Source organism: Gossypium hirsutum, chromosome A12 (assembly GCF_007990345.1).
Source record: "Gossypium hirsutum isolate 1008001.06 chromosome A12, Gossypium_hirsutum_v2.1, whole genome shotgun sequence".
Classification (NCBI taxonomy): domain Eukaryota; kingdom Viridiplantae; phylum Streptophyta; class Magnoliopsida; order Malvales; family Malvaceae; genus Gossypium; species Gossypium hirsutum.
In genome coordinates this window covers 202,727-223,683 of record NC_053435.1, presented here as the reverse complement: position 1 = coordinate 223,683, position 20,957 = coordinate 202,727, and the positions used below count along the sequence as shown (strand labels likewise).

The window sequence follows — 20,957 nt, the reverse complement described above, 5'->3', positions numbered from 1 at the left end:
TGGAAGTTGTGGTTTTGAATTTTGGCATGACAGAATCTGGATGGGAAGAGATTAGAAGATAGAGGAGACAAAAGAGATTGATGGTAGACTATAGCATATCACCATATTTGAAAACAAATATTGTTGGATGGAAAAAAAGAAGCATAAACATATTGGGTCATTTACCTAAAAAGTAAAAATATCGTGTCATTTATTTAAAAAATGAAAAAGGAATGACGAAAAAAAATGCCACTCAACTTTACCTCATCTAATGTGGCAACTTAACTATTCACATCAGCTAATTAACTGCCCACGTCAGCAGTCTTATTAAGCTTGTGACGGAAAATATTAATGAGTGGCTGATTTGTCACTTTTTAATAACGTTATTGGCTGATTTGTTATTTTTTTCAAAGTTGAATGACTGAATTGAAATCAAAGTGATTGTTTTGTTAACTGTATTAAAGTTGAGTGACTGTTGATGTAATTTATCTTAATTAATATTTTATGTTATTGTTGAATTTATTTTATGTGAATTCTTTTATATAATTTACTTTTTTTTGAATATTTTATATAATTTACTTATGTATATGAGATTAGGATTATTTTTACTTTGAAATATTTTAGATTTCAATTTAATATATTAAAAAATGGTTTTGGCTTACACTCACGATTTCTCATTTGGAAATTAAGCAAAAGCTAAACCCAGTATCTATACTACTATATATATAAATACTACTATTATATAAAAGGAAGGCCTAAGGCCCTTCCTTCTTTGACAGTTGTTCAAGACTTTTTCTTTTCTTTTCTTTTTTGAAAGTAAACTGACTGATATTATTAGTGCAGGGCTCAAAACACCAAACGTCTGAAAAGCTACAAAAAGACACATGAAAAGACACCTAACAGATAAAGGAAAACATCTAGCAAGCAGAAAATTAAATGAACTCCTAGAAACTACCGAACAAAAGAAACTAGAAAAGCAAACGTATTGAACCATGCCTCTTTTGAAAAAAAATATCAGCCAAACCTCTCTCCAAGAGACTGAAAGAAATCGGAACCAAAGAAGGAGAGAGCAAATGCTTTGACACCAGCTTTGGAGATTCAATGAACCTTCTCCAAAAATCAAAGCAAAAAAGGGGGAAGATCTTAGAGACGCTGGAACCAGGCCAACCTATCTGCCATCACTATCTTCTTTACCGATGCAGGCACACCAGTTCCCCACCTTCCGCAAAATTGCTGTCTCCGACCTTCCAGCGCGAGAGTATGAGCCGTTCCGTTCATCGATCTGGGCACAAAAAGGTAAGTTACCTCATCAAAACTCAACCCCATTTTACAAATATGTTGAGTAATCGGCCTAATGATCGATTTGTCTTTCCCTTCCATCTTATTACTCTTGATAACTGACAATGGGTCACCTTCCACCTGTAGCCTCTGAAAGCCCCTCTCAGCCGCATAAATAAGTGCTCTTTCACAAGCCCATGCCTCAGCTACAAACGCATCAGCAACATCCTCGACCAGATAAGTTTCTGCCCCTACGATATCTCCTGTAGAATCTCTGACTATAACTGCAGTTGTAGCGATTTTGACATCTTTTTGGAAGGATGCATCAAAGTTTAACTTGATAACATCATCTGGGGGTCTTCACAGATCCTTCACCATAATTTTAATGGGAGGACGGAGATTCTCTTGGTTTAGGCAGATCTCTAGTTCATACCCTCGAATAAACCCTAAAAATTCTTGCATAAAAAATTTGACCCCTTTGTGGATTAGCTTATTTCTGCGATGCCAAAGTCCCCAAACTGACAAAGTAATGATTCATCTCTGTTTGCTCATCTGTTGCAGAAACATTCTAACAAAACGCCTCTTACAGCACAACGAAGCTTCTAGTGGAGGAACCTTTACTTGTAATGAAGCCCAAACACGCTATTGAGTATCACAAGACCATACCAAATGAGCTGTATCCTCCAGATCTGTCTTACACAGAGGGCAAGCAACATCCACACTCAACTTCCGTCGTGCCAGATTACCAAAATGGGGCAGCAGATCGTTAATCAGTCTCTGACTATAACTGCAGTTGTAGCGATTTTGACATCTTTTTGGAAGGATGCATCAAAGTTTAACTTGATAACATCATCTGGGGGTCTTCACAGATCCTTCACCATAATTTTAATGGGAGGACGGAGATTCTCTTGGTTTAGGCAGATCTCTAGTTCATACCCTCGAATAAACCCTAAAAATTCTTGCATAAAAAATTTGACCCCTTTGTGGATTAGCTTATTTCTGCGATGCCAAAGTCCCCAAACTGACAAAGTAATGATTCATCTCTGTTTGCTCATCTGTTGCAGAAACATTCTAACAAAACGCCTCTTACAGCACAACGAAGCTTCTAGTGGAGGAACCTTTACTTGTAATGAAGCCCAAACACGCTATTGAGTATCACAAGACCATACCAAATGAGCTGTATCCTCCAGATCTGTCTTACACAGAGGGCAAGCAACATCCACACTCAACTTCCGTCGTGCCAGATTACCAAAATGGGGCAGCAGATCGTTAATCAGTCTCCAGCAATGGATTTTTATTTTTTTTTGGAATGTTTAGTGCCCATAAGGCTTTATAGAAATCTTTGTAATCATTATTCATAGAGGAAATATATGTATGGTCTTGTAAATGAGCTGTAGATAGGATTCTGTACCCACTCTTAACTGTATACTCCCCTGATCTTTCGTATTTTCAAACCATCATATCCTCCGAGCAACTCTCAGAAATCGAAATAGAGAAGATTCGATATGCTGTTTCATAATTAACTAAAGTTTGCACCATCTCCCTATTCCAAGTGTTAGATTCAGCGTCAATAAGCTGTTTAATATTCGTCCCATTAGGCCTTATTTGCTGGACTGTAACTCTGTTATTCTCTCTTCCAGGCAACCAAGAATCGTCCCAAATATTGATGCGATCACCAGTGTCAACCCGCCACAAAATCCCTTCCGCAATCAACCCCGGGCGCTGCAAATACTCCTCCAGGTAAAAGAAGGGTAAGAACCAATTTTTCGCAGATAGAATATCCGAAAATGAGAAATAACGGGCTTTTAAAACTCTGGCTAATAGACAACGGGGCTGAGATAAAACACACCAAACCTGTTTTGCCAGTAAGGCCTTATTAAACAAAAACAAGTTTTTAAAACCTAACCCACCAGCGCATTTCGGATTGCATAATTGATCCCAACTGCTCCAATCTATTCATAATGCCTTCTAAGGTATGGCATAACGTTTTCGGAAAAAAAATATTGCATAGCATAAAGCGGAGTTGCCTGCAAAACAGATTTAATGAAAACCTCTTTACCCCCATTGATAGATATCTCAGATTCCACCCTTCAACTCTTTACCTGAACCTATCAGCAAAATTAGCAAAAGTCCATGTTTTCCTTCTACCCACCATCATAGGCAGTCTAAGGTACTTCTCAAGATTGGTAGCCATTCGAACTCCTAACAAATTGATAATCTCTGCGTTCACATTTGAATTTACATTAGCCCCGAAATAGATAAGGGACTTGTCAAAATTCACTCGTTGTCCCGAGACCATCTCATATTCCCAAATGATATCTTGGACCACTCTAGCCCCTTCACAAGAAGCATCGCCGAAAAGGATATAATCATCTGCAAAAAATAGATGATTAATGGCAAATCTCTCCCTGCCAATAGTTGCTCTCGTCATCCAACCTCTCTTTTTGGCATCCTGAATCAGAATAGAGAAACCTTAAGCGCAGATCAGAAATAGATAGGGACTAAGAGGATCTCCTTGCTTTAAGCCTCTTGAGGGGCAAAACCATTCACCATTGACTCTATTAAGAGTAACCGAGTAGGAAACATAACATACACACCTCATGATGAGTACAATCCAGTCTTCATGGAAACCCAAGTGCTTCATCATACTTGCTAGAAAATCCCATTCAATCCGATCATACGCTTTACTCATATCAAGTTTAAGCGCAAAATTTCCTTTCTTACCACTCTTTTTCATTTTGAGAGAGTGAAGGACTTCATAAGCAATCAACACATTATCCGATATTAGTCTTCCTGGAATAAAAGCCCCTTGAGCTTCATTAATGCAGCAACTTAAAATAGAGCTCATACGAATTACCAAGACTTTAGCAATAATTTTGTAAACAACGTTACAAAAGCTTATGGGTCTGAATTGTGACATGTTTTTTGGTTTATCAACCTTGGGAATCAAAATTATGCGCGTTTTATTTCTCCTCTACTTCAGCTTGACCATTGAGAATAGATAAGCAATAACGAGCAATCTCCGATCCAACAATATACCAGTACCTTTGGAAGAAAATAGCGGGGAACCCATCAACTCCGGGTGCTTTCAAAGGTGCCATCATCTTAACCGCATACGCAACATCCTCTTCCGTAAACTGTCTAAGCAACATATCATTCATGCTATCAGTACCTTTTTTTCCACAAGACTAAATAAACGCTCATCCAGTCCCACATTAGAAGCTGAAAATAGTTTTTTAAAATATTCCGAAGCAACATTTATGATCTCCTCTGACGATGTAACTTGTCCCCCATTCTCATCTTCTAACTCAGAAATTCGCCTACGAGACTTCTATTGAACAGCAATATTATGGAAGTAACTTGTATTATGATCACCATTCTTAAGCCAGTTAACTCGGGCACGTTGCTCCCAAAATAACTCTTCCTTATCAGCCTCCAAATTAAGTTCTACCTGAACTTCCGTGATTTTAGTTAACATCTCATCCGAAGGATCCTGATTATAGAGGTGAATGAGTCTGTCCTCTAGTTCTACCCTATTTCTCTTCAACTCCTCACTACGTCCTTTACTCTAATTTTGCATTTGACGACCCATACTCTCTAATCTATTGGGTATGCTCCCAGTAGCGTTTTCTCACCAAGTTTTAACCATCTCCTCAAATGAATTTTCAAGGTACCATTTAGCCTCAAATCGAAACATCATGGAATTATAATGTCGATCATTCCTACTCACTCCCATGGTGTCAAGTAGAATGAGGCAATGATCCGAAAATGAATGACTCAGATGTTGAACTTGGTAACCCGGGAATAGATCCACCCAATCCAACGTAGCCACACCATGATTCAGACGTTCTCTAATATTTGTAGAAGCGAACCTTCCTCTTTCCCAAGTGAACCAACGGCCTATAAATCGTAGATCATTGAAGCTGCAGTCCTCTAACAACGTCCAAAAATTCATCATCTGACGTGCTGATCTAAGGCGACCTCCTTTTTTTTCAAAAGAATTAGCAATTTCATTGAAATCTCCCAAAACAACCCAAGGAACAGAATGATCGTGGCTTAGTATCCTTAGTAGATTCCAAGAATTCCTTCTATATTTTTCCTCCGGATTCCCATAAAACCCCGTTAAATGCCAAATATCTCCATCTTTGTTATCATGAACTCAACATCAATACGGAATAATGAGAAACTTTTAAGATTGATCAATAAATTCCATTTCTAGCCCATTGAAAGCCCACCTTTAGAACCTATAGCCCCAATATCAATCCCATTTTCAAACCCACGCTTCAACCTGACCATCTTCATTTTTTTGAGCTTAATTTTGTCTCCATAAGAAACAAAATTCGGAGATTAATGGCTCTCAACTTGTTTCTGAGCCTTTTTACAGTTCGTGATCTCCCCAAACCACGAACGTTCCAAATAAGGATTTTTATTGCAATCGGCTGCTCTGATCATCAGAGCTAGCCGATAAAATCAAATAACCATTACCAACATTAGAACCCGCAATAACAAGTGGGCCTTCCACTATACATTGTCTCTTCTTTCCTTCCAACGCAGCAATAGGGTCATTTTCCTCCTTTGAAACCAATTCCATAGGCCCATACTCCAGCTCATTAGTATGCGTGCCACCTTTACTCCAATTACTCCTTTGACTTTTCACGTTAGGAATGATTTGTTGATTAGATCCCAATTGATTTGAGATGGGATATGACATCTGATTCCCCATATTTTTGCCCAATAATTGCCTTGTATCTTTCTCATCATTTAATAAAATACTTTGATTGGGGCTTTCCAAATTGACAGTTTTGTACTGTGATCCATCAGCCTCACAAAGCCACCTGCTCACCACCATGGCCCGCCGCTTTGGTACCTCACGCAGTGACAAGTCCCAGCCAAAAACGATTTTTGAAGGCTCAATTTTTAAACGATAAGGACAGTTACTTTCACCATGACCCAATCTTCCACAAATAAAACAAAATAAACTAACCTTTTCGTACTTAAATTGGGCATAAATAATCATATCTTTCCCGATCTAGATCTTCTTCTTGCACTTCAATGGGACAGAAACATCCAATCGAATACGAATACGCATATACTTCTTGTGCCCCCAAGACGGTATTGAAGTATCATATTCGATAAATTGACCACAAAATTACCGAACTGTTGTGCCATTGTTTCATTCATAATCCCTGGTGGTAATTCATGCACTTGTATCCAAAACTCAGTAGAGTTTAACACCAACTTCGTTGGATCTTCTCCCATTGAGAGTCTTTGAAGTATAAGAAGATGGTTGTTGAAGAACCACGGTGTTCCAGCAAGTACTCTATGAATGTCAACCTCATTAAAGAATTGAAAAAGATACATTTTTTTCTTCTAAATCCGTAATGCAAATCCCTCCAATAGGTTGCCAAAAATCAGCCATAGTGTTACGTAATGAAGGAAAATGAACAACATCGTCTGTTAGACAACGTCCCACTAGATAAAATTGAAACGATTTTTCCATCACCACTCCTTCCTCATGAAATGCTTCTTCTTCTTCATCTAACAGGTTCAGATTCGACAGCTCCTCTTCCATTGGAGATACAGCAGCCCCCACCAGATTGCGAGTGAGAAAGAAAGTTGACGAAACTAGATTCAGAAAAAAAACAGAAATAAAAACCCATGCCAAGAGGCAGACAGAGAGAATCGTGCCAAGAGGCAGACAACTTTAGATCGGTTTTACTTTTTAAGTACATCTATTTCTTTTTAATTGTAAACATAAAATGGTTAACTTCAACTCTAATATTTTTATTTTATTTAGATTGCATAAAAAGTTTAAATTTTATTTTTGGTCCTTATACTTTTTTAGAATTTAAGATTTAATTTTTCTATTATATTATATTATATTTATATAATTTGGTCCCTTAATATTTATAATTTCATTAGCTATTTGTATAATGTCATCACAAGAGTAAAATTTTAATATTTTTAATATTGATTTTTCTATTTTGTTAAATTTTAAGAAGTCTATATTAATAATTTTAATAAATAATTATATTTATAATTAAAAATTGAAGTGAAGCGGGCAAAACATTCTAGTTTTAGGTAATATTTGCACGAAGGAAAATGATAATGTGATTAATCATGTTGCAACTCTAAGTTGAAATCTTGTAAAATTCCAAATTTCTCGGAATTTATGGAATTTTAATTTTTCCAGAAAAAAAAAAGTGAAATGATTTACGACAATTTGGATCATGACTATGGTGCTGCTATTCTCGGAAGTGACACTGGGCTCCTCTCGAAAATTTAATGACTTCGGGTTGAAGCAAAACTTTTTTCCGTCCAACATTTAGGTAAAATACCACTTAGTAAGAAAATAAAATAAAATAAAAAGAGAAAAAATAAATTTTCAAGTTGAAAAATGAAAAAAAATTAAAAAATATATTATTTTGAATTAGCATACATATTTTTCTCATTTTGATTCACTTATCTTTTTTAATTTAATGGGATTGATTTTTATATATTAGAATGAAAAATGATCATCTCTTTTATTTTTTTACTTTTTTATTAAGCATATAATTTATTTTTTTACTTTTAGAATTTGGATTTGATAAATTTTACCAATTTGATTTTTAAATTATCTTTTGTCTACATTAGTTTTTGAACTTTACATTTTTTAAAAATTTAGGTCGAACTGAAATTGAAATTTCCTCATTCGTCTAGTGTCGTAGGCCTAATTTGCGACTTGGATAAACTTGTGGTCTAGTAACTCCTCACGAAACTCTACTTAAGTTATAATGATGGTCAAATATTACACGATTATTAGTACATGGGAATATCTAAGGAATTAGGTTCGTGTACTAATTGGCTGGAAATCCAATTGATCATGATCACCCCATGGTGGCTTGATTCAATGGGTGTAGTAATTATCGTTGCAACGACTTATAAATAGTTTTAAGGTTTAATGTAAAACGCATGCATCATCTTAATGCATATCATAATGTTGCAAAACATTTTTAAATATTTGTTTAATATAAAGATATTAATGAATGAATGTTTTATTTTTAGTTTAAAAATGGCACCTAATCCCTTATTAAAAATACTTATCAAAAACAAACTGAGCGAAAATAACTATAAGGAATGAGAAAGGAACCTGATGATTGTCCTAAGTAGTGAGAAACTAAAAATAGTTCTTTATAATAAGTGCCCTTCGGCCACTCAAACTGAGGCTAGAAAATGTTGGGAGAAGTCTGATGAGATAGCTCGTTGTTATATGCTGGCAAGCGTGACCAACACTTGTTATAAGCAAATGGATAGCTGTAAAACTAGTAAAGAGATCCTAGACAAACTAGAAGACATGTTCGGAGGCCAAGCTGCCTTGGCTTGACTTTCAACAATTACTACCATTTTTAGTAATTATTATGTTTTGAGTTTATCATAACTCAATCTAGCTAACCTAAAGGGTTTAATTGCAAAATTATCCAATGTTTAGAAACTTGCCATTAATGATTTTGAGGATTCTTGGTGTTGAATGATAAATTAATGAGCTTAGATGTTAGATATGATTACTTTGTAAAGTAATACCTCGCTTAACACACTCCATGTTAGTCATCAGCCTTTGTTTTAAAACAAGTCATATGAAGAATCTAACTCTTTGAAGTCCCTAAATTTTCCATGAACTATTCCACTGGGCATCCTTCGGTATCTATGTCATTTTCCGAATATACCAATAAGCACTTTTAAGAGGGAAGATACCATTTTAATTTTGAGTCTAAATAATCTTTGTTAAAACCTACAGACGGGTGGGCTGAGGGAATACCCACAATACGTTTAATAATTCCCTTCAGCAACCAAAGATGAAAAAACTCCAAGTTCCAAGAACCCTCATTATTGACCATATCATTAAGCATACAGTCTAAATTAATATTGACATGAGCCAGGATATGATCAATCAAAGGCCCCACCTCTAGGATCCACAGATCTCTCCAACACCAAATATTAGTCCCATTACAAATCGACCAACAAAAATTTTCTCGAATTAAGGGCCAAACTTTCGAAAAAGCTTTCTATAAAAAAAGAGCATTTCCCTCGTGAGATACTATCAAGTAAAGCATCTTTCATACCGTATTTGGATTGAATAACATGAACCCATAAAGTATCTTGTTTAGGGGCTAAATTGTACCCTAACTTCATCATGAAAGAGGTATTTTGGTCCCTTAGGTGTCTAATGCCAAGCCCCCACAGGATCGAGGTTGACAAGCAGACTCCCAATTGACCAATGACGCCTTCTGAAGGCCATTAAATGTACCCCATATGAATTGTCTGACAATACGTTCGATCTCATCACATATTCCTATAGGAATCATCATAGACTACATGAAATAGTTGGGAACAGATAAAAGAATTGACTACGCCAAGGTAGCTCGACCAGCTATAGAGAGTTTCTTGGCACCCCATCCGTTTAGTTTGTTGCGAATCTTATCAACTACAAAGTGCAAGGTACAATTCGAAATCCTTTCATGGAGAAAAAGTACCCCAAAATACATGTCAAGATTATGAACCCTATGAAAATCAAGAATATCACTCAATTGTGAGCTAACAGCATCATCCATATTTTTGGAAAAATAAATGCCAGTCTTCTGAACATTGATCTGATGTCTAGAATACTCACAAAACCTCTCTAAAATGTCTTTAAGTGACAAAATTTCTTATGGGTCTGCTTGTCCAAAGATTACCAGATCGTCTACAAAAAAAAAGATGTGACAGAGTCGGACCAAATCTTAACAATCTAATAGGCCTCCAAAGGCCACCCTCAATGGCTTGATGAAAGCTATGACCGAGTCATTCCATGCATAGGATAAAGAGAAATGACGAAAGCGGACATCCCTGATGAACACCTCTCGTCGGCTTAAATTTTTGTGTTGGAGCTCAATTCCATAACACGTGTATAGTAGAACTCGTAATAACAAACATTATAACATTAATAAGCATATTAGGGCTACTAGTAACCTGAAAGAAGCTTCAATGAACTCCTACCATACTCTATCGTAAGCTTTTTCCAAGTTGATTTAGACAGCCATTCAGTTCTTGTTTCTATGTTTTCTTCTTATTGTGTGTATGAGGATCCTTTAACAAGGCCATATCAAAAAGGGTTGCTTTGATCTCATCATTAGAAACCTCATTTTCAAGGAATTGAATATCACAATTATTAAGAGAATTAAATAAGCTGATGAGTAAAATACTTATGGGTTCTAGTTGCTAACCATATAACTGTTGAAAGAAATTGATAGCTTCAAGTTGCAAGACTTCATCCTCACAGATCCATGAACCATTACCACCTTTTAGAGCAGTGATACGATTCTATTTCTGTAATAGCCTGTTTTCAATAGTGTCAAAAATAGTGATTTCATGACCACAATTCTAACGATTGAGTTGTTATTTTATTATTATTTTAGTTTCTAAGGGATTATATTAAGGTTGGATTAAAGTTTCGTTAAGAAATTTTGAAGTTTAAATGATTAATTAGGTAAAAAGGACTAAATTGAAAAAGGCGCAAAAGTTGAATTCTATTAATTTAAAGGGCTACATGGCTATGGAAAGGAAATACAAGGAACTTAGATAGTAAATATGTCATGTTATAAGTTAATAGATGTTTATGGATAGGTTTTAATGGAATTTTAATATTTTTAAAATGTTAATTTGGTAATTTGATAATTATGTTAAAAGATTACGTAACTAAAAGATAAAAAAAAAGCTATCATCTTCTTCATTTTTGTTGCCAAAACTGATTCACCATTGTTTAGCTTTCTAATTTTCAGCCAAGGCTTATTCCACATGCATAGTATGTAATTTTTGCTCATTTTTAATGATTTTTATGTTTTTGAGCTCATTTTAGCTTAGTCTAACTAAATCGGGGGTTAAATTACAAAAATGTTAAAGGTTGAGGGACTTTCCATGGTTATTTTTGAATAGCCTTTGATGGTAGTTTATAGATTATTAATTATAGTTGTTAATCAAACATGTTTTGTTAAGTGATTTTCGGTGAAATTGTACTTAGGGATTTATTTGTGAAAATAGTAAAATTTCATGGTAAAATTATGAAATGATGATTTAAGTGGGTTTATATGAGTCTCTAAGAAACTTAGCTAACTTGTATGGAGGATTAAAATGGTTAATTTTCAAGCTACAAGTTGAAGGACTAAATTGGAAAAAGTTAAAATATTATGGGTAAATTCATAATTTTTCATAAATATGAAATATGGATTGAATTGAATACTTGAAGTACTTAATTGAATGAAATTATCTATCTAGATAAAGAGAAACAACAATCATACTTAAATTGAGGAAAAGCTAAAACTTTGGACTAGATTTCAACTCGACTATTACGACCATAGCTATCGAGGTAAGTTTATATGAATTATGATTGTATTAATGTTAACTAAATTTATTATTTACTATGTTGTGTTAATATAACGAATTTAAAATTGTATATGTATCAATGTATGAATAATTGACGAAATACGAATCTCGTTTGAACCTTAAGAATTCTAATGATATGAATAACATGTCATTAGGGATTTCATGTTTCAGGTGCATGAATGTCCTACCAATGGTTGAGGTCCTGGATTTGTTATGGATTCTCTACAACTCATGTGAGCAGCATCGTATAACTAACATTTCGACCTACAGCTCGTGTGAGCAGGCCCATTTCACTGCTCGTATGAGCAGACCCATTTCATAGCTCGTGTGAGCACCATTAAAAAGGAAAGGTTACGGTTATATGGAAAGGCACAATATGTGTGAGCATTCCTGAGTCTCCGATGTAATTCTAGATGGTTCAACGGGTAAGTAAAGGAAATGGCATGGTAAGCATACAATTGAAACAGTTCATGATATTATGATAAGGTTGATGAGTTAAATTATGTGTATATGAAATCTACTTACGATATGATTGAACTCATATGTATCATGGATGAACTTACTAACTTGTGAGTTTGATGGTGCTTGTATAGACTTTTACTAAGCTTATGGTCTTGGTAATGACATTATGCATATTTTATAGTTTGTGCTAAGGAAATGGTAAGTTATGTTTGAGTTTATACAAGCTTACTAAGCACTCGTTGCTTACATAGTTACTTTCCTTTTTTATAGATGATCGGATGCTCGTTCTATTGGAAGCTTATCAGGGATCAACCACACTATCCAGTAATCATTTCGGTAGTTTTTGTGTATTTTGGCCAAGGTTAAAAATGGCATGCATAGGATCTTTTGTAATGGTATTTCTTGAATGTGTAATAGATGTTTTGGTATGCATATGCTTTGAATATTATGCTTGGTTTGATGGACTTTAATGCCTTATCAAATTAGGTCATTTTGGCCACTTTTAAGTGCTTGTATACAAGATCCTTTTGGTATGTTTGTGATGGCATGTAAATGGTCATGTATGATATTAATTAGTAGATAAAAGAATTAGGTTCTATGCTTGAAATATGGTTATGTTGCTTTGATTTGATTAATGATGTTTTTGACACAAATGTGGTGCCTTTGAATGGTATATTGGTTACATGAATTAGGATGTTTGAAATGGTATGTCTTTAAGTGTTTTGATTGATGTTTAAATCCCTTGAATGTGTGCACAAATGGGATGGTTGGTTAGGTGTGTTTTGGTCTTGAATTGGTTTCAAATTAGGGTCAATTTATATATCACACAGCCTGGGACACGAGTTGTCACACGGTCGTGTGACACACACGACTTAGTTACACGGTCATGTGTCATTTTTTAAAATTCTTAGTGTATTTAGTCAGTGAGCGACACGGCCTAGCACACGGCCTGCGACACGACCATGTGTCACAAGTCAAAAGTTACACGGTCTGGCACTTGGCCAGCGACACAGCCATGTAACCCAACTCAGTGAGTTACACAGATGGAGACACGAGCTGGGACATAGCCGTGTGTCCCTTTGTTCAATTGTTACACAGCCTGGGGCATGTTATTATAAGGTAGTTCAAGCCATTGATGCTAGTAAATGGCTTGTTGCAATAAAAGAAGAGATGGAATAACTTTAAAAGAACGATACTTGGAGGCTAGTTAAACAACCCATCAGTAAAAGAATCGTTGGTTGCAAATGGGTGTTTAAAAAGAAAGAAGGCGAAACTGATTGCAAAGGGCTACAGTCAAGCGCAAGGAGTTGATTTTCATGATGTTTTCTCTCCCGTTGTGAAACATATGTCCATTCGAGCGCTTTTGTCCCTTGTTGCATCAAATAATCTTGAGTTATAGTAGTTAAATGTAAAATTTGCTTTCGTTCATGGTGACCTTAAGGAAGACATCTATATACAACAACCGGAAGGCTTCAAAATTGAAGGTAAAGAAGATCATGATTGTCTCTTACAAAAGTCTTTGTATAGTTTGAAGCAATCTCCTCGGTAATGGTATAAAAAGTTTGACTCATTCATTTTAAGTATTGATTTTTCTCAAAGTAAGTATGACAGTTGTGTTTATCTACAATGTCTTGATGATGGTTCTTTTATATATTTGTTGTTTTATGTTGATGATATGTTAATTGCAACTAAGAATCCATCTGAAATCGATCGTCTTAAAACCATGTTTAACTCTAATTTTGAGATGAAAGATTTAGATGCAATAAAGAAAATTTTGGGGATATAAAATTTGAGAGATAAGATATTCCAAGAAATTATTTTTATCGCAACAAAGGTACATCAAGAAGATCCTTGAGCGATTTGAGATGCAAGATGCAAAACTAGTGAGTACTCATTTAGCTGCAGACTTTAAACTCTTAATTTCAGATTCCTCATAAAATGAAGAAGACGAAAGGTATATGTCAAAAATACCTTATTCAAGCACAGTTGGAAGTTTGATGTATGCAATGGTATGCACCCGTCTTGATATTTCATATGTTGTTAGTGTTGTTAGCCGATATATGGCCAATACTGGTAAGTTACACTTGCATGCAGTTAACTGGATTTTTAGATAGTTATAGGATACTTCTAACATGTGCTTAGAGTTTGGAAGAACTCAAAAGGGTTTAGTCGGTTATGTTTATTCTGATTATACATGAGACTTAGATCGAAGAAGGTCTCTTACAGGTTACCTATTTCCCTTTTAGAATTGTGTCATTAGTTGGAAAGCGACACTTCAAGCTACAGTGGCTTTGTCGACTATTGAAGCAGAATACATGGCAATTACAAAAGCAATAAAAGAAGCCATTTGGTTAAGATTCCTGTTCAGTGAATTTGTAAGTAAAAAAAGGGCAACTGTCATATATTGTGATAGTCAAAATGCCATACATCTCACCAAAGATCAAATGCATCACGAAGGAAATAAGCACATAGGCATTCATTATCATTTTATTCAATATGTGGTCATTTAATGGGATATTTAGATTCTTAAAGTTGGCACAAAACACAATTTGGTTGACATGCTGACAAAGAGCCTCCAGTTTTAAAGTTCAAGCATTGCTTGGGCTTGGTAAATATCAGACAAAGAATCAGTTAAGCTCATACATGGCTCGGCAAGGGAGTTGGTCCAAATACGAGTCAAGGTGGAGATTTGTAGGAGAACGCCTTTTATTTTGATCAAAATTTATTTTGGCTTTTCTTCTCCTAGTTAAACTTTGTTTTTAGTTTCCCACTTAAACTCTAATTAATCGAGAGTTGTTGTAGTCATATGTGCTACGAATTTCAGCTTATAAATAGACCTCAGTTACTGTAGATTTTACACAACAAAAATATTTAGATTGAGAGAATTTTGTTCTTTGTTTCGAAGGGTTTTTCTTGTAGGGCTTCGGATTTTCTTTTGATTATCTCCATCTTTTATACTCTAATTTATTATAGTATAATATTCTTTTGCCCGTAATTTTTATCCTCTTTTGAGGAGTTTTTTCACTTAAAAATTTGCGTGTTCAATCTTTTCGATTCTTATTTTCTTCACTTTATTAATTGTTTAATCGATTTTATCCCTTACATTTTGTATTTAATTTTTCAGCACTCAATTCATCGGTGTGCATCAATTTATAGTAAATCAAAATATAAATTTTTCTTTTTCATACCTATGAAAGTTTCGGTTAATATCAGCCACATCGGCTCTTTTCACCTAGTTCTAAATCGTAAAGGTTGGAACAATATGCTCTAGCTGAAAATAAAGTATTTAATAAAGTATTCTTTTACAATGAATTTATGAAATTTATTCATCAGCATTTTATATAACTGATAAATATTTTATATTAAATATTTATTAATAAATTTTTTATATTTAAGAATTAATTAATTTCATTTGATATTTTTAATATATATATTAAATAATTTCTTTTAAATATCAATAAATTAAAACGATATATCGAAAGAATCAACATTTTTAAAATCAACATTTCGATAAAAATAGTGGCTATCCATGCCATGGTGATTACTTTAATCTTATTTTTAACATGCTTTTATATTTTTAAAATTATCTTTTATGAATTCTGCATTTTTATCATTAAAATTACGAAACGATTAATATATAAAAATTACAAACTTAATATTATATATGCTAGACATTTTATAAAAATAAAAAATAAAAAAATCTTGTACTTTGTGAGAGTGTTGATGATTTTTTTTAACAGTGTTAATTATTTTTTTTCAACTGTTTAAAGTTAATGTTGGCTTTGTGAGAGTTAATAATGACCTAACAATACAAAACAGAACTAATATTTTCTTCACATGGAATGGGACCCAAATTAAGGTCTAGGTAACATATTTCTGTGTTATTTATTATTTTATTAAATTAATATTGGATATATTTTTATTTTGTAAATAATTTTTAAAAATAATTATATTTTAATATTTTTATAAAACTTCTGATCTTATTTAAAATTTTCACTGACGTACTAAATATTACTAAATATTTTCCCATATTTTATTATGGAAAGATAAATTTACGAATGAGATTGATTTTGTTCCTAACGTCACGTGATATTGTCGCCACGATTCTCTAACTTCAATTTCATATTTTTGTTTTTCATTTTTTATTCTCTAATTGTTATAATAGATTTTTGTTGTTGGCGGAAGCTTATATATAAATTAATATCTTTTTCACTTTTTTTAATATTTCATTGGTACCTGAGAAGATTCAGGATTGTATAAATCGTTCTGATTAATTATTATATTATAATTTATTAAATTATAATATATTTAGGATAATGGGAATACAGTTGACCATGTTCTGGCTAAACAAGGTTTAACGATGAAGGAATAGGTTTGGCGTTTGGGCAGAGAAATGCGTTTTTGTGTTTTAGCTTTAGTTGATGCTGATGAGATCTAACCAACGGTAAGCATTTTAAAATTTTCAAATGAACCGACATTTTACTAAGAAGGAATAATGTCTATTTTAGTCCCTGAGTTTATCAATAAGGATGAAAAAAAATCTAATTCGACTGCTTCTAACCCAGCTCGATATGTTAGGGTCGAAATATTTTAGAAAATTAAGATAGATAAAAAGAATCATGTTTTCATGGATTAAAAATCACGTGTTAAGGTTAGAAAATATTTATCTTACTGAAAAAATATAGATTAAATAGAGAAATCAACCAGAACAAAACTCTTCTACTCTTTCAAAATTCCAACCTCAACTAATAAGAAAAGTCAGAAAATTTTGACATTTTATGTCAGAAAATTTTGTTTCCATGAAAGACTTTAATGAAAATCAACTTGTCAAAACTGAAATCTTAAAAGAGAGAAATCAAAGGTTTGATGGAAAATTCTGAGAGAAAATTCTTTACGTTTTTAAAAAAATAATCGTGAAAAATAACCACCCAAATCGTCCCCTCATCTTGCGAAATTCAAATGGGTATTTTGTTGATATGGGTTTGGGAAAATTTCACCATAAGGACACTTACTATATTGAATCATTTTTTATTATTATTCTAACATTGATCCTACTAATTTTATTAACCTTACAAATTAGTTCATAAGTCTTAATTACTAACTCTCAAAATTAACCTCTCAATAATTCTTATTAATGTTGAATTGATGTCCACGAAACTAACTAAAAATTTGACTAAGGCAAATGCATCTATCAATTAATACTATAGCTACAGTTAATCAATATATAGTTCCACGAAAACTAAAAGTACTATAATTACCGTCTTTCTATTATTTAACCGATAAATTTGAGTGATTAATTAAAAACTAAAATTAACTAAATTAATTAACTACGAACACGATAAAAAATAAATCAGGAAAATAAACGATTAACAACCAACAATTGAAACAATACTTAGAAAAGAATTCACCTAAATTTCATTTGTAATTATCAATCTAAATTGCCTAATTTATTTACTTAGTATATTGATCCGTAGAAATCCATAAATTATGTTAATATATTTTTCAAGTGTAGGAGCAACTAACTCTATATTGATTAATTGAAATTTCTTTCTAATTAAAACTCCTATTATCACATTAACTCGATTTATGGATTTTCCTATTATCACATTAACTCGATTTATGAATTTTCCTATTAGATTTGACTCTAATCCGGTAGATTCCTCTATTAGATTTGACATCTATGCAACTCTACTCAATTATGCAAAATCTACTCTTAGATAGTATTTATTCCTCTTCTGATTTAAGCATATCAAACATTGATCAATAATTTAAAAATATCAAAACCAATAATGAAGCACACATAATTAAGAATAATATTCAAGTATTTATCGCGTAAAATAAAAATCAAATGATAGAACTCATCATAGGGTTCATCTCCCCTAGGTATTTAGAAATTTAGTTAATGCTTACAAATAAAAATAACCAATAAACAATATAACCGAAAGAAACGAAGAAACTCATGATAACCTGCTAATAAATTAACTGCTCAATCTTGACGAAAATCTGCTTCAGAGTCGACTTTAATGGTGTTTTTGGAGTTGTTTTCTTTAGTATTCTATGATGACGCACTTCTATCCTCTTATTTTTGTCATATATAGTCTTAGAATGCCCGAAAAACCTAAAAAGCACATTTTTGGAAAGTTTGGTGTGCAATCCTGTGTAAATAACATGGTCATGTAAAAGAGATTAGCCCGTGTAGCTCTTGTAGTTCACTTTGATTTTCACTAGTTTTTTCATTCCTTTTGCTCCAAAATACTCTCTTAAATATAAAAACATGAATTTAAAGTATTAGAAAAATAAAATTCACCATTAACATCAAATAACCACTCAAAATCATATTAAAAATAATATTAAAACATGTTTTTTTAACACTTATCACGAATGATTAATTAATAAAAATTGCACTCAAGATAACTCCACTATACTTCTTTCAAGAAATAATTTGTTTTAATGAATATATTTTTATTTAACAGTAACATCATTGTGCGACATAATTTAGTTGATAAAATATTCATGTCATGTTTTAATTATTCTCTCAATATTATTTTATGTTTTATCCCATTTTATATTATACTTTATATAATTTGCCCAAATTATTTGTTTTTAACTTTAAATTTATTCACTTAAGATATTAATCTTTTCAAAATATATTTAAGTAATTTTCATAGTCATTTAATTCAGAGAGAAATTTTTTATTATTGTATTATATTTTTTAAATGATTTACGTGTTATTATTTTTTTATATTTTAAAATGATTTATTTCGATTTGTACGTCAATTTAAGATTTATATCTATAAAAGAGATTTAAAAAAAATTATATAATAATAAAATTTATAGTAATTATTAAACTCGTGCAAATTTTTTAAATTTAAAAATAAAAATTTATTATAAAGATATTTATTATATGGGTATGGATCAAATGAACAAAACTATATATATTGACTTTTACGTTTTTTATAATTGTCACGCCAAAAAAATCAAAATATTGAATTATTGGTGGGCAAGATAAATTTGTATTTTTAATTTTTTTTTGCTAATTATCAAATAAAATACTATTAAATTTAGAATTTTCTTATCAAGAATGAAATTAGTGTACTGAATTCAAACTCTTACAAAAAGAGGCTAAATTGGAACAAAAAACAAAGAAGAGAACTTGATTGGAAGTTTAAAGATTTAAGGATGACTGGAAAAATATTGAAGGGTTGAAGATTTCTTTTAAAAAGTGGCTGGATAAAGATTGAAGAATTTTTGATATTGTTACAACTCTGTAATTAGTTTAAATTTAGTCTTTAATTTAAATTTGATTTTTAAATTTTGAATTATTTAGTGATAACATTTAGGAATATTTAGTAATAATATTTAGAAAAAATCTAGCACTTCCTGCGCCATTTACATTCTGCAAACAAATTGATTCCATCAAGGGAGATAGATATCGAATTTAAACGACCTATGTGGTTGAGACTATTAATTTGATTGGATTTTTCAGATAGTAAGACTGTCGAAATCTTAAATTGCCAACACATGTATCACAGTTAGAAATTTGACAAAAGTTAATTTGCAGGTCTCATCGGGATCGACTACATAATGAAAAGTTGGTGTACATCGGGGCTAAGGCTAAGGCTAAACTTATTGCTTGAAAGGGAAGATCTATTTACTGTTCTATACTGCTATTTATTGTTATTTTATCGTAGGAATTTATATTTGTAGGTCGTAGAAATTTTTTATATAATGCATTTTAAAAAATAAAATAATTTATTCTATAAAAAATTATAATAACTTAAATATAATTGCAACTGATTTAGAGTTTGTACCATTATTTAAAATTATTTCATAATAATATTTTATAATTAAATTTAAATGTTTTTTTACATATAATTGAATTATATGAAGTTAAAAATACTTGTTCAAATTCGATCTAATATAGATTAAAAAAATAGTTCAAAAGTTTGTGAGATTATTTCTATTCACGGGATAAATAATACATTTTTGAATTTTTGGAACCATTTATATTTTTCATAATTTTATTTTTTAAATTTTAAATAGTTTTTAATAGTTTTTGAATTTATTTTATAAAAAATTATAAATAAACTTTTTAACTTTTTATAATTGCCCATCAACAAAAGAATTAGACTGAAGGAATATGATTTTTTTAATATTAATTTCATGAAGATTTTTATCATATCTCATAGTGTGACCAACTTTTAATACAAGAATAACATACTTAGGGCTAGTTCTGCATTATTTTTCAAAAAGCACTTATGGCTCCAAAAGCACTTGTGGAAGAAAAGCTGTGCAGAACAAGCTGCTTTTGGCTGAAATTTTTAGCTTTTCAGAAGTGATTTTCAAAAGCACTTCTGAAACGGAGAAAATAAAATTTTTAGCTTTTCCTCTCCTAAAAGCACTTTTAGTGCTTAATTACTTTTTCACCCCTTCAATAATAGAGTACTTCTTTTTTTTTTCTTGGTACTTAATTACAAATATGTTAAAATCATTAATTAAAAATAAAAAAAATATTTTTTAAAATACTAATTACAAATATTTAATAGTTATATTTAAATATTTAAAATATAGTTTATATACTCTAATTAAAATTTATAAATAATTAATATTTATTGCTTAAAAATATTTAAAATTTATATTTTATATATTAAAATATTAACAAGAAATTATAATATATTTTTTATATTCTTACTAAAATATAATAATATTAACTAATTTAAATATTATTTAAATGTATATTTGTTACTTGATAATAACATGTCTAAAATAGACATTTTATTTCTCAAAAATATTTTTTGATAGCAATACTAAAGACTCAAATTTTAAACTAAATTTTTCAAAAC

At 31.8% G+C, this 20,957-nt stretch overlaps 1 long non-coding RNA gene across 5 annotated transcripts; it reads left to right on the top strand.

The window, feature by feature from the left end:
• Nucleotides 1-619: 619 nt before the first annotated feature.
• On the top strand, nt 620-7,126 carry LOC107931223 (uncharacterized). Of its 5 annotated transcripts, none has more exons than XR_005905931.1 (4): nt 737-1,275; nt 1,405-2,785; nt 2,898-3,008; nt 6,803-7,126. It is a non-coding gene; the product is annotated as an uncharacterized lncRNA (long non-coding RNA). The 5 variants fall into 5 exon arrangements; XR_005905929.1 differs by having other exon boundaries at nt 1,405-2,811; nt 6,803-7,056; XR_001693175.2 differs by having other exon boundaries at nt 1,405-2,811; nt 2,898-2,997; nt 6,803-6,817.
• Nucleotides 7,127-20,957: the final 13,831 nt, after the last annotated feature.